This window comes from Stigmatopora nigra, chromosome 20 (assembly GCF_051989575.1).
Source record: "Stigmatopora nigra isolate UIUO_SnigA chromosome 20, RoL_Snig_1.1, whole genome shotgun sequence".
In the NCBI taxonomy this organism is placed as follows: domain Eukaryota; kingdom Metazoa; phylum Chordata; class Actinopteri; order Syngnathiformes; family Syngnathidae; genus Stigmatopora; species Stigmatopora nigra.
Genome location: NC_135527.1, coordinates 5,065,863 through 5,081,215, shown reverse-complemented (window position 1 = coordinate 5,081,215; position 15,353 = coordinate 5,065,863). Strand labels below are relative to the sequence as shown.

The following is a 15,353-nucleotide window of genomic DNA, read 5'->3' as shown; positions in this document are numbered from 1 at the left end:
AAATAAACTACAGCATAACCCTGGAGAGGATAGAGCCGTTCAGAAAATGGAAATTATGAATGTCATTTGTGCAATGTTTCACAGCATTTGAGAGGCTCACCTCGTATGAAGCCGTGCACTTGACTCAGCCGTTGCACTCCAAAAATCAGAGCTTTGTGGGATTTTTTTTCATTTTAGGTTCATAAAATTAAAACACATTTTTGATTCTTGACTTTTTTTTTTTTTTTTAAACCTTCAAATGTGTCAGGTCATTTTAGCCTGACCCTTATGGATCATTTTGTTTCTTGCTATCTTAACACATTATCTGCCAGAGCAAGTGATCCTATTTCCCTCCCATTGACGACGAGAGGCATCCAATCCAATTTGACTGGAGGGATTGCAGTCAAAATGGATTGGACATCTCTACCTGTCAATGGCAGCTAATGACGCTCACACTTAGTGGCAATTTAGAATGTCCAATCAGCCTAACATGCATGTTGTTGGAATGTGGGAGGAGACCCGATTACCTGGAGGAAACCCACGCAGGCCTGGGAAGAACATGCAAACTCCAAACGGGTGGACCGACCTTTTCTTGAACCCAGAACCCCAGAGCTGTGAGGCCACCCGCACCACCGGTCCCCCCCAAATGTCACTCAGTACATAAAAAAAATCTTGTTTTAACCCGATTCCAATACTCAGAAAATGACGCGATCGGGCCCGATTTCTAATAAATTCTGATACGATTTTCGATCGGTGGGCAATCCTTATGAAGAATGTGAAGTGAGTTATTAATTTACAGAATTAATAATTGTCAAGATCGGATTTTTGATCAGAAGAATATGAAGTGAGAAAAGGTAACTTTTGCTGAATTCCTAATTTGCAAGAACATTTTTTTCACAGCAACTGCAACACTTGAAAGTGAGGTATTTTGCTTCTGCATAAAAGGAAATAATTATAAGTAGCAGAGAATGGTTTTGATTCATTGACCTCTGGGTTATGGGCCCAGCACGCTTCCGCTGCGCCACTCTGCTTCTTCTCAATGGTGACATGACAAGCTGACTCACAAATCTAATCAGACTAATCCAAGCAGACATACAGAGGCACGTGACGATTCCCACCTGCTGCCGGAGCTCCTGAAGACCGCCAGCACAAGCTCGACTGTGGACTGTCACATCCACGGTGAGTTCTGCAATTTACAGAGTCATCCCCTTTGCAGTTAAAAACTTCCATTTCAATGAAAAACACAAATACGAGACATTCAGCAGCGCAATTAACAAAATCAAGATGTTCTTGTGATTGAATGTTTGACCACACACTGGGCAGGGAAAAGTTTTTTTCCTTTGTGGATTCGTTCTGTGACGCTTTAAATTGGCCTTCCAAGTGAATGTTTAACTACAAACTGACAAAGAAAATATGTTTAACCTGCCTAGGTTCTTTCGTGTGATTTTAAGGTGTTTTGCAACTTAATTTTTGACTAAAGACTGAGCATGATAAAGGTTTTTCACCTTTTTGGGTTCTTGTGGATTTTCGATATTATAAAAACATAGTTAATCTTACCACATATCAGAAAGGTGTCACAAACGTACTACCAGTGTGCATTTTCCTAAATTAAAACTTTCTATAAACATTACAAATGCATGCCAGTGGGCTGCCAGTCAATTACTTTAAGAAGTTTTTCAGTCGGGTAATAGGCAGAGCTTGAGGAGAACCCGAGTAGCCGACCAAAGTCACGGCGGAAGAGGAGAGACAACTGGGGGCGAGCGGGTGAGTGTGTGTTGCCCCCGTGTCCACCAAAGCTGATATTTGTACGCCGTTGACTTTCATGTGAAGCATTGGGTCTGCCGTACCACTGCTTCTTGATCCTCTCAGGCACCCCTATTCGGAGCATGTAGGATCCCATGGACCATAGCGATCATCTCCGTCCTGGTAATATTGTCCAGGTGACTGAGCCGTTTGCTGGGGCTGCCATGGTCTGCCAGTGCTTCGTCCTCCACCTCACAAAGGCCGTTCTTGCTGTGGTGGGCCATACTGCCGTTATTGCTGTGGTGGGCCATACTGCCGTTGTTGCTGTGGTGGGCCATACTGCTGTGCCAGTGGTTGCTGTGGGAATGGTTGCTGCTGTTGCTGCTGCTGGCTGGGGCAATCACGTGCCCAGTGACCAATAACGCCACACACAAAACAGTTGCCCTGTTGGCCTTGTCCCAAGTACCCTCTTCCCCGGCCACCAGAGAAACCGCACCCGCGACCACCGCATCCACCATTGAACTGACCATCATCTCGGGCCTCATCATAACCCTGGAACATCTGGGCAGATTGCCCAGTCGATCCTGTTTGGATTGTTTGGCTTCACTATGTAAATTGGAAAGTTGGAGGTTTAACAGGGCAGAGGTCAAATTTTTTGATTTGTTTTTTTCTTTGACCTTTTCTTCATCATACATCTTCTAATGGTGAGTCAGGTGACGTTTAAATCTAAGTTCGTCACCTGTCAACAAGTCTGGGTCCTTCTTCAATTCCTTTTTCACAGGTTCCGGAAGACCCGCAACAACAGCTGTTCTGAACAAGGTTTCACTCTCAAATATGCCAGATGGATGGCGGCCGGTGCTTTCTATCCAGTTTTTAACAAATTGTCCATAGTGCACCGGACCTCCAGCTTAATCGGTTTGTGTAAACAATCATGAGGGCTTGGGAAGGCATTTTCAATTGCCTTAAATAAGGCGTCTGATACCTGGGTCAATGGAATTTCATGAGGATATCTAGTAGTTCCTGCCTCTTCTTCTATCATTTGTAGCTGATGTTGAGTGCAGGAAGCTGACTTGGCCTGTCTCAGGTCACCAAGCGCATAATTCTGTCCACTCATTAAGGCCAAGAACTTCCTCCGCTAGCCAGAGGAGGGAGTTGTTCAGTCAATGACACCACATCTATAAGAACAAGAGGGTCATATGTATCGCTTTTCGTCAAATTGTGTTGTGTTTTGTTGTCATTCATTTGAAAAAGAAAAAAAAAACTTGAGACCATAAAAAGTTGCTTGTCACAACACATCTAATTACAGGTGTCTAGTATAATGTTTCCCATACCGGGAGTCGAACCCGGGCCACCTGGGTGAAAACCAGGAATCCTAACCGCTAGACCATATGGGATGTTTCATTGGAAGCAGATCCAGATGATTTAGAAGCTTGGACGATAGACTCGATAAATAACCACATCATTAGCAACAGACATCGACTTGGTTAAAACCGGGAAAGGCTTATTGCGACCAAGAAAGAAGAAGCTTTCATACAAAAATGGTTAAATACACACATATATAATAGGATTACAGAATGCTGTCCAACACTAAGGATAAGAATTTCTTTTCTCATATTTAGATGTACTTTTCGATTTGTTTCACTTTTTTGACCTGTCTTGTCCAGTTGTTTTTCTTAACTGATACTGCATTTTCTTTTTGTTGATAACCTGCTCTCAAGTATGTTTATGAAACTAGAATGCAATTAAACACTTGTTGTTGTTAATATTTGAAATAAATGACAAAACAAAAAATTGAAGCTTGGAACGAGAACTCGGTGACTTGTTACGATCCCGAGTTCTCTCTATTTTCCTATGTCGAATTGTGATCTATGATGGGGTGATATGGAACATGAGGTACCTGTGAAAATATCTGTCTAAGGCATCCCTGGCTCGTTGGTCTAGTGGTATGATTCTCGCTTAGGGTGCGAGAGGTCCCGGGTCCAACTCCCGGACGAGCCCGAATTTTATCCAATTGTGATCTATTATGGGGGGTAATATGGCACATTGGCCACTTGAAAAAAAGTGTAAGCAAATGGGCACCCCTGGCTCATTAGTCTAGTGATATGATTCTGACTTTGGGTGTGAGAGGTTCTACTCCCGGACGAGTCCTGGTTTTGTCAAATTATGATCTATAATGGGGTAATATGGGACAATAGCCAACTAAGGAAAAAAGTGTTACTGTATGGGCGCCCCTGGCTCGTCTGTCTAGTGCAGAGGTGGGAAAACCTTTCGGCCCGGGGGCCACATCGACTTTCAAACAGCACAAGATATGATACATATAAAAAACTGCATCCGTTAACAGGACATGTTAAACATAAACAGAAAAAAAGGACTGAATTATTAACGTACTCATCACTCATCATTCAAGTATAAAGTACAAAGTAAAGTAAAAAGGAATGTATTAAGAAATATTCAAATGTAATTTAAAAAAAAGAGAGGGGCTTTAAAACACGAAAAACTAATAAAAGTGGACAGAGCTATTGCCAGTGGCTTCCGGGTGACAGCGCCATCTTGGGGGCAAAATAGTATTATCTTCAGATGCGAGCTTACTGCGGCATTGAGCTAGTATGTCAATTTACCTGTATCTCAAGTCAATTCTTCCCATAAAAATGAACAAAATACAAATGTATCAGTTACATCCTGAAAAATTAAATAAAACAGGATGTTACAACAGAAAAACATCTTTACCATTCTAATTTTCCACCGACTCACAATCGGAAACCATCTGTTGTGCTCGTATCTCAAGGAAAAAAAAATTTCCGAATTTTCCTAGTATCTCAAATTTCTCAGGTCAGCACAAGATATGATATGATATGATAAAAAATGCATCCGTTAACAGAACATGTTAAAAATAAACAGAAAAAAGACTAACGTTTTAACATACTCATCCCTCATCATTAAAGTAAAAAGTATAAAGGCCAAACTAAAGTAAAAAGGAATGTATTACGAAATATTCAAATGTAATTTAAAAAAAATAGAGTAAAAACTAGAATACTTTATTTATATATTTTGGATACGAGAATGTTGAGCTAGAAAATTAATGGAGACACTGGTATTTGATTTGGTTAATCCAGGTATGACGTTTTGTGATTACAATTAAATTGGGTTTTTTTGTGATGCTTGGGCTTGTATAACAACAATTAGAATGGTTATTTCGCAGCAAGCTGGTGGTGCTTTGTTAATATAACCTATATGTACTGTCAATTTACAGCAATGTGATGGCTTATTGCAGCTTGGTTTTTGATCCCCTCCGCTAGCGGGAAGATGGTGTTTAAAAAGACGAAAGAATATATACAAAATGATCATTTAAATGTTTAGCAGAGAATGTCATCTATGTTTTTTATTATGCTCTAGATTGCCAAAGAATGTGTCGACTGCGGGAGAAGCGCTCTGGTGCAGCGGCGGCTGATTAGATGCGAGTGAAACATGTGGGCCGCGGGACAGACGATTTGACTGTGTTAGCCTTTGGGGTGCGCGCGGACCCTGTAAACGACTAAAATTTTGTGGATCCCTTCCGTGAAGACATTACAATAATAATATGGGGCCTTGGGAGTGCTGAAGCAAACTTGAGGGCAGAAAATGGGTTTTTGCTATATTGTTGTGCTTGCAGCATACATATTCTGAATATGGGGTCTGGGAAAAATATTGTGATGTAGTTGGATATCGGAAGAGGGGTTAATTTGTCTGTTTAATGGTTGTCTTCTCTAAAAAGCATTTTATTTTGGGCACAGGGAATAAGAGGCCACGTTTCAAATGTTGACTCGCCGGGTTGTAAACAGAAGATAGCAATGCTGCTTTCGCAGAGTGGAGGTCATTGTTAACGGCTTATGGCGTTTTCTGTTTGGACTTTTCAGAATAAGAACAATACATGGTCTGCAAGGAATGCAAGGTTATGCGAATGCTTTCGCATTTATTTTTTGGGTTTTAAACAGAAATGTATATTAAGGTGATAGAAAATCTGTTTAGTAAATGGTTAATTTGGTAAAAAGCTTTGAAATTGGGTAGTCATTTTTGAGCAATTGTGGATTTCAAAGGGCTCTTAGTTAAAGGAAACTAGCTTTTGGAGAATAAAATAATATTAATACTATTTCTGAATATTTTGATTGTTCAAAATACTTTAATCCAGGAGGTTGGCTGGTTAAGGAAAAGGCCAGGATGACAAAATTTACAATATTATGGTATATTGGTGACAATAAGGTTTTTAAAACATTAAAAATTGTAATTAGGAAATGCCTAACAAAAGGTTGATTTCTCTAATTTAATTGTTGTAGGTTTTTGTTTTGGTAACAGGGAGCTATGGGTAATGACTCTTGTCTTAAGTAGACATCATATGAGGTGGTTTACAAAGTATATAGTAGGTATTGAATTATTTGGCTGTTAACGACATCAGATGGGAAATTTACAATGCAATAGTGGCATGATAAAATTCATGGCATTCATCCAAATAATTAGGTGAATTGTAAATAAAATAATTGGTTTAGGATGAGCATATTTTCCCTAAGAATGGAGTAACATGGAATGTTTTTCAAAGTGCACTTGAAAGAACATTGTCTGTTGTCCTGGCGGGAGGAAATATGCGTTGTCACAGGTCGTATTGATGACTTTAAGGATATTACGGATTGGATAAGCATTGGTCAATTGATACAACCAAATAACGTTGCTTTTACGGCTTTAAGGGCATGCAAATTGGTGAGAACTTTAGCTTGAAATTTGTACCATTGCAACGATGGGGTTGATACGCCTGAATGTTACAGTGATAACGAGTGGCAATAACAAGCTTAGATAAGGGGGGGAAAGGAAAGATTCTCCAAATTCCAAAATCTGGCTTAGAAACAGGTTGTTAGTCGCTATGGATTTTGACAGGATGTGTTGGTACATGAATTCTGGGAAATTTTGGGAAATTGGGGACCCCATATCTAAAACAAGTTTGAGACAAATGTGTAAATAGGCTCTATTTGGCGCTGGATGCACGAATTCTAGTGGGGCCTTTCATGTTTTGAAACAAGTGATGCTTTTAGGTAGATGGGTTGTCTATGAACAAAATGGGATGGGGGAAATTCGCTTACAAATTCGGCGTGTTATCTTGGTTCATAGAATTTGGAGTCAAGGCGACGTAATAAAGGCCATAGGCGTCATGTTGTATAAAAGAGGCGTGGATGAATTTGTTTTACAAATGGGGGAGATTATCTTATCACCTGAAACAAGTAGAAACAAAATTGGATGGCCGCATTAAAAGGTGATTGGCATGCTATTAGAGGGAATTGGGATTTTCCAAAAACATGATAGGGGGCCATTAGGTCATGGCGGCTGTAAAAAATAAAAACTTTAGATGTGAAACTATTCCCACCTCAATTCGGGGAACAAACAGGTAAACTGATAGCATTAAAAAGGATATAACTTTGTGTGAAACTTGAAGGTAATTTTTTACAAACGGTTAAAATGCTAGAGTGGGTGTGTGTATATTAAAGGATCTACTAATTGAATGCGGGGTGGATCCAGACCTTCCGGAATGTGGGGTATTCATGGCGTCCTCGAGAATTTGTGGATTTTCTCCGGGTACTCCAGTTTACTCCCACAAAATGAAATTATGGATGCTAGACTGGTTGAACACACTAAATTCTTCTGTTTATGAGTGTGAGCGTGAATGATAGTTTGTCTTTTTGTGTTTTTTGATTGGCAGACCACCGAGACATAATCTATCAATAAAAGATCAATAAAGAAAATAATTTGGGCTTGAGTCAAGGGAAGACCTATGTCTCGACAAGGGGGAGGTGGCCTTGCTACAACGGCACTACAAGGCTTAGGGTTTAAATCTATATGCATACCCACATATCCATTTCAAAAAATACATATAGATTTTATTTTATTTTTATTAGATCATATGGATATCATTCCACGATATGGAATTCCAGAAACTATTTATAGTGATAATGGCTCCCATTTTGTTAATATAATAGTTGTCTACCATCCACAATTGGCGGACCTTATATGAAGTCCTGTTTGGTAGACCTTACAAATTGTTATTATTCACTACACAATGACAATTGGATGATGAGGCGAATCTATCAGAGAAAAAAAAAACGCACACACCAAATTTAGACTATCAGAGGGAGATTTTGCTTGTCAACAGGAAACGGACGAAGCGACGGTGATTCTTGAAGACTGGATGCTGATAAGCAGCATAAAAGAAGAAACATCGGAGCAACGCAAAGTGGGAGGGTCCTTGTTACTGAAAGGGGACACGGATGCACCTTTCCCACAGTAAGAAGGTTGTCTAAATTGAAACGTTTCAAGAGGAAAACTCCCTAAACAAAGACAAAAAGTCATGTTGAAAACAATTATTGCTTTTGGGGCAATGAGATTAATGATGATTGTGATTCTATTCCTTTCCACAGTAGGGTTGTTTTCTCCAGTTGGAGAAAAAGGCGGAGGCGTTTCAATTGAGGATACACCTTCTTACGGGAGGGTAAACCGAGAAACATACACATTTACATTTAATTAACATTACCTACTAAATCAAATTTCCAAAATGAAAATATATATTTGGACTCGGCGACGCCCCGGTTGCCATACAAAGGGGCAATCTATGGTGGGAAATATGTGTGGTACATTAACAGCAGAAAATTGAAGATTGGGAAAAGCCTTGTTGCAGAAATTGGTCAAGATTGGAAAGCTTGGACTGAAATATTAACCTGTGAAAATTATTTCTGAAACAGGGATTTCCCAAACGGGGGATAATTGGGCGCTGTTAATGGAGTGTAAAGAAGGCAAGCACTATGTGGAGCTACTTTGGTAAAAGGGTGGTCTCAATTGAAACATTGAGGGGACGGGTAAGATAAACTTTCTGACTTAATAAGATACGGGAAACACCAATATTAATTGAAAAGATTATTGCTCAGCAAGCAATACCATAAAACTATAGGGAACTCTTTTATATTGGGTTTGACGTCTCCATATGGTTTCAATTGAGACTAAACCATCTTACAAAGGATTAGGATAACCTACCAGACAAGGGAAAATACGATGGGATCTAACAACTCCCTAAATCACCATTCATTTGGGGAAAAGTGTTTTTACAAATGAAAAAACGTGTCCTACTTGGCAAGAAAAAAAATATTGAAGCAGTGTTTATCCTGTTACGCGGTAAATAGGAAGTCAATTTTTCCACTGTTTAATCATTTTACCTGCTTAAACCTTACAGGGCATGGTCTGAAGCTGGGGGCGATAAATGAGACGTGGTGTACCGGCGTTCTAAAACAAACTACACCCCTGATACCACGTTCTGGCCTATGGTGGCGGGGTGGTAGATAAATTATACGACTCCTGCCGAAACGCGGCAGGACTAGGTACTTTGGTCTCACTGCTCTTACCGATGTCTGTTTTTCCATCCACAGCGGAGGAGATACAATTGGCGGCTCATAATTCGGAGGTGAAGGGTCGACCCTCCCGACATCGTCGAGAGGCATGGAGGGAAGGAGATCCAACATACATTGATGCGATTGGCATCCCCCGGGGCGTACCAGATGAGTATAAGCTGGCTAATCAGATCGCAGCAGGTTGGGAGTCTATCTTCCTTCTAATCACCCCAAACAAAAATGTGGATAGAATAAATTACTTACATTACAATGTTCAAAACTTGGAAATTATACTGAACAGGGATTTGTGGCCATGAAGGAACAACTGGCAGCTACCAGTCTGATGGCGTTCCAGAATCGCATAGCGGTGGATATGATCCTTGAAACAGGGGGCGTGTGTGCAATGTTTGGAAAACAATGTTCCACCTTCATACCGAACAACGCGTCACCCAGTGGATCTCTCACCAGGGCCATTACTGGCCTGCAAACACTGAACCGCAATATGCAAGAGCACTCTGGAGTAGATACGTCCGCATTGTCAGATTGGTGGGATAAGACCTTTGGAAAATCTAAAGATTTGGACTATAGGCACAATTACCGCTATCCTAACATTGTGTGGGTGATGTAGTATCCCCTGTTTGCGCTCCTTGCTAAGCCGACTTATAACTACTGCAATGGCCCCTACAAATTCTAAAGTACATGAGTTGTATCTTATGGGACGGTTTGGGGAAAGCAGTGAGGTCCAGGAGTACGGTAAATCCGAGGACCAATTGGACGAATATAATTATGTTTTTTCTCTTTCAGACCAGCCATGGGAGTAAGGAGTAGGCGGATAAAATCGCAGTCACCGACATTTCCATTTAGTGATTACTAAGAAATGACTAATAACATACATATTATAAAAACGGGGGAATGTTGGGTTTGTTCTGTTTTACTATTATAATAGTTATATTAATTCATTTCTTTATTAAATCATTCTCTTTCTTTTCTCTGTATTAATTCATTACTTTGTTTAAATCATTCTCTTTCTGTTTTTCAAAAGTGTTGAGGTCACGCCAATTCATCTTTAACCTAGACAGCCTGTTCCAGGATGGTTATACAAACAATCCACCCAATCTGGGTCCTTGAGATTTGGTGGGCCCTTGGTGACGAGGACAGGGCTATTCGGACAATAACAAGAATATTGTTATCGTTATGTAACCGTACACTTCGGGTTTTTCTGTATGTAACGATTATATGATTATGATTATATTATATGATTCTTAGGTCAAGGAGGTTGTATAATTACTCTAATCTAAATGTTGTTAGGTCTAGTCCCTGTTTTTGTTATTAGTAAAATACCTTGATTGTTATTGTAGTCCCAGATGTTGTTTTTACTCATACGTGATGGAATGATCAACAACTCTGTAACTTGTGACCATAAGAATAGGACGAAAATGTCTATTCGAGGAGACGTTCGGAAGTTGTAAGGGACACTTGCTGTAACTCTCCCTTCCGGAGGCTTTTACCTGTTGTATCCATTTCTATTTAATTAAATGTCAATAATTGAATAAGATGTCTTCCTGCAGTTATTGATAATTACGGACGAAGGTAATTATTAATGAACCTGACACCTGTTTTAAGCAACTTCACACCACATCAGACGTACAGTCCTGGAGTCTCACATATTGTGGTCTGTCGGTGAGGAAGTCGATGATCCATGCGGCTAGGTGGTTCCTTACTCCAGCCACCTCCAGTTTCCCTCTCAGAAGGACCGGCTGAATGGTGTTGAATGCACTGGAGAGGTCAAAAAACATAATTCTCACCGTGCTTCCTGAGTTCTCCAGGTGTGAAAGAGACCTGTGCATCAGGTAGGTGGTAGCATCTTCCACACCAATGCCTGGACGAGAGGCGAACTGCAGAGGGTCCAGCTCTGCATTCATCAGGGGCCTCAGGTGGTTGAGGATGATCCTCTCCAGTGTCTTGATCAGGTGAGAGGTTAGTGCCTGAAGTGGTTTGGCTCCCTGGGGTTCGCAGGCTTTGGGACTGGGACCACGCAGGAAGTTTTCCACAAGGTGGGGACCTTCTGCAGACTGAGGCTGATGTTGAAAATATGCAGAATCATTGTGCCAAGCTGATCCGCTCACTCTCTCAGTAGTCTGGAGCTGAGGCCGTCTGGACCGGTAGCCTTCCTTGCCTCGATCTTCTTTAGTTGTTTTGTCACCTGATCGACAGAGATGCAGAGACCGGTGGAAGAGGGGCAGGAAGAGGGGGAGGAAGAGGAGAACGAGGGGGGAGAGTTGCTTCTGGTCTGGGGGTTAGGGGAGCAGGGGCAGGGCTGAATCTGTTAAAGAACTGATTCAGTTCATTGGCCCACTCCCCGTCTCCGGACTCCGAGCCTCTCCCACTGTTGCCTCCATGGCCCGAGATGGTCCTCAAGCTTCGTCAGACCTCTTTGGTGTTGCCTCTTTGGAGTTGCTTCTCTAGCCTCTTCCTGTAGCTGGTCTTTCCCTTCCTTATCCCTCTCTTCAGCTCCTTCTGGACCGTTTTGAGACTCTCCTTCTCCCCAGACCTGAAAGCCCTCTTCTTCTTGTTCAGGAGGGCCCTTAGATCCCTGGTGACCCACGGCTTATTGTTGGAGTAACAACGGACCTTCTTGTAGGGTACGATGTTCTCAACACAGAAGTTAATGTAATCTGTGATGCAGTGGGTCAAGCTGCCGATGTCTTCCCCACGTGATTTGCACAGCACCTCCCAGTCAGTTGTCTCAAAACAGTCCCTCAGTACCATGCTGGTCTCCTCGGTCCATCTTTGTATGATCCTCGTGGTAGGTTTTATTTTCCTGACCAAAGGGATGTAGGTGGGGATCAGATGGACCAGGTTGTGGTCTGAGCGGCCCAGTGGGAGCAGGGGGACTGAGCTGTATGCCTCCTTTGTGTTGGCATACAGCAGGTCCAGAGTTTTTTGTTCCCTGGTGTGGCACTTCACATACTGAGTGAAGGTGGGGAGAGTCGAAGTCAAGGGAGCATGGTTAAAATCACCAGAGATAAGAAGGAGAGACTCGGGGTGTGACGTCTGTAGCCGGGACAGAGTAGTGTGGAGCAGCTCACGAGCCACTGCCGCATCGGCCGAAGGAGGTATATACACAGTTATTATGATGACGTGCGAGAACTCCCGGGGGATGTAAAACGGGCTGATGCTAACAGCTACTAGCTCGATGTCTCGAGTGCAAAATTGCTCCTTCACGGTAATATGCCCAGGACTGCACCATCTACTGTTAATAAAGACAGCTAGTCCCCCACCTTTCTTCCTACTGCTCTCCTCAGCGTCCCTGTCCGCCCTCACCAGCTGAAAGCCATCCAAGGAGATGAGAGAGTCTGGTATTCGCTCATCCAGCCAGGTCTCCGTGAAGCAGATAATGCAGGTGCTCCGATATTGTCCTTGTTGTTTGGTCAGCGCCGTTAGCTCTTCCATTTTGTTGGGGAGAGATCTTACGTTCCCCATAATAATAGATGGAATGCTGGGTCTGAAGCGTCGCTTTTTCTCCTGACATTTTCGTCCGGCCCTGCATCCTCTTCTCTTCCTCTTTAACTCAGCGGGGAGGTCAAAGTCCAGGTCCAGGGGAATCCCGGTGTTGCATAGCGCTTACAGCTGATCCTTCGTGTAAAGCAGCATAGGCAAGGCTGGGTGGGTCAAAAATAGTGTCCAAAAATGTGAAATTTGAATTTGAAAAGATGGACTGAACTAGTAGATCAAAGACTGCCTCTCGCACAGCTTGAGTTTTGGAGTAGAGTCTTGAAAGTAAAGTCCCAAAACATTAAAGTATCGAATATAATATATAAAGTGAAGTAACAAGTAAAGTCTTAAGAGACAATAAAAACATAAAATAAAGGATAAAAATCCGTAAAAAAGCTGTACAAACACAGAATTCGAGTGAGGGCTTAGGGAGCTATTGCAACAAGCAGCCGCTTTGAACGGCGCCCTACTACGGCGGCATATGTCAATAAATAAATATAGACCCCTTTTCAATTTCAAAATGTTAATATTCAACTTATATTACAATACAGTTTCTGACATAAATCTTATCAGACCAACTAAAAAGGTTAGATAACATCTATATATTTAAACAACTGCAAACATTGTAGGGAATAAGCTTGTAAAGTTTAAAGAAAGTTTTAATTTGAGAAGATACACACGGGTAGTACGCTTGTGACAGCTTTTTGACGTGTGGTATGATTAACTATGTTTTTATAATATCGAAAATCCACAAAAACCCATTCAGGTGAAAAACCTTTTTCCTGCTCAGTCTGTTGTCAAAAATTCAGTTGCCAAAAGACCTTAAAATCACACAAAAGAACCCAGACAGGTTAGACATATTTTCTTTGTCAGTTTGTAGTTAAACATTCACTTGGAAGGCCAATGTAAAGCATCACAGAACTAATCCACACACAGAAAAAATATTCTTTCCCTGTGATCAAACATCCAATCACAAGAACACTTTTAAAAAACACAAGAACTCATACTGGTAAAACAAAAAAAATCTTCCTGCTCGATTTGTAAAGTAACATTAGCTATTAGCTAAAGTGCCATTTTAAACTCGACATGGTATCTTGATTATGTTGTTTGCGCCGCCGAACTCCTTGTATTTGTGTTTTTCATTCAAATGGAAGTGCAAAATGGATGACTAAAATGCAGAACTCGCCGTGGGTGTGACAGTCCACAGTCGAGACTGAGGTGCTTGTGCTGGTGGTCCTCAGGAGCTCCGGCAGCAGTTGGGAATCGTCACGTGCCACTGTATGTCGGCTTGGATTAGTCTGATTGATTTGATTTGTGAGTCAACTTGTCATATGACATGCAAGGAGAAGCAGAGTGGCGCAGCGGAAGCGTGCTGGGCCCATAACCCAGAGGTCAATGGATCGAAACCATTCTCTGCTACTTACAATCATTTCTTATTTTCAGAAGCAAAATACCTCACTTTCAAGTATTGCAGTTGCTGTGAAAAACTGATCTTGACAATTTTTAATTTTTAAAATTAATAACTCACTTCACATTCTTCTTAAGGATGCCCACTGATCAAAAATCGTATCAGAATTTTACGAAAATCGGGCCCAATTTGTCATTTTCAGAGTATTGGAATCGAATAAAAACAAGATTTTTTGATTTATTGAATTTACATTCGGGATGGCCCGGTGGTGCGGGTGGCCTCACAGCTCTGGGGTTCTGGGTTCAAGAACAGGTCAGTCCACCTGTGTGGAGTTAGGATGTTCTCCAAAAGCCTGTGTGGGTTTCCTCCGGGTACTCCGGTCTCCTCCTACATTCCAAAAACTCACATCTTAGGCTGATTTTAGTAAGTGTCATTAGCTGCCATTGACAGGGAGGGATATTCAATTTATTTTGACTGCAAACCCTCCAGTCAAATTGGATTGGATGCAGCAAGATCGCTATCCAAGCAACCTTCGTGATTACTCGCATATTGTCGTAAATCGTGACGCTCTTTCCGCTTCTTTGTGGCATTAGAATGTGGAATGAAGGCTTGTTGGTTTAAATTTCAATGGAGTTTTGTTTTGAGTTTCCCCTTAATTGTTATTATTGAATACTTGATATGCTATGATTGTTGCAGGTGTTGATTTTGCTTACGCAGTTGGATTAATCAATAACATTTTAATTGTTTTGATTTATGGCCTTAAAGGGGCAGGAGAAATTACCGCACGGTAGAATTATTCGTTACAAGGACGATGTCGGAATGTATTCTCCCTTGAAAGTGGATCACCAGAGATGCCAAATTAATTAAATATATATAATTGAATTAGGTGTCCCCCTGTATTGTTTTATAATTATATTGAAGAATAATTATTGATGTACCTAACATTTTGGTCTTAAGAGCCTTGGAGGTCAATATGCCCAAGCGGGAAGCCAGGCGCTACTTATCGACGTCTGAGAAAGGGACCGTGTGCACGGCGTCTACAACACCCTTCTGACGGCATCCCTAGTGAGTACGTAAATGCCAGCATGTTGTGACTGAGGCTCCAAATGCGCGAAAGGGTGTGATGGTTCATTTGAGAAATGAGACTTGCATCCTGGAAATGGCGATTTTTGGAAAACCCTGTTGATACTAGTCTCTGGCAGGTAGATTTGGGGCAGTTTGAAGGAAAGTGTCCTGTGCTGTGGGTAGGCACGATTATAAAATCAACGTTGTACGGGGTATGTGTGTAGTTATGGAGATATGGGACATTAGCCATCTGAGAAAAAAAGTGTCAT

The 15,353-nt window shown here is 41.5% G+C and overlaps 3 non-coding genes across 3 annotated transcripts; 2 read left to right on the top strand and 1 right to left on the bottom strand.

Moving 5' to 3' along the window:
* Window positions 1-3,044: 3,044 nt before the first annotated feature.
* On the bottom strand, window positions 3,045-3,116 carry trnae-uuc (transfer RNA glutamic acid (anticodon UUC)). The gene has a single exon. It is a non-coding gene; the product is annotated as a tRNA-Glu (tRNA).
* Window positions 3,117-3,648: 532 nt separating this feature from the next.
* trnap-agg (transfer RNA proline (anticodon AGG)) lies at window positions 3,649-3,720 on the top strand. The gene has a single exon. It is a non-coding gene; the product is annotated as a tRNA-Pro (tRNA).
* Window positions 3,721-13,958: 10,238 nt separating this feature from the next.
* trnam-cau (transfer RNA methionine (anticodon CAU)) lies at window positions 13,959-14,030 on the top strand. The gene has a single exon. It is a non-coding gene; the product is annotated as a tRNA-Met (tRNA).
* The last annotated feature ends 1,323 nt before the right edge of the window (window positions 14,031-15,353 follow it).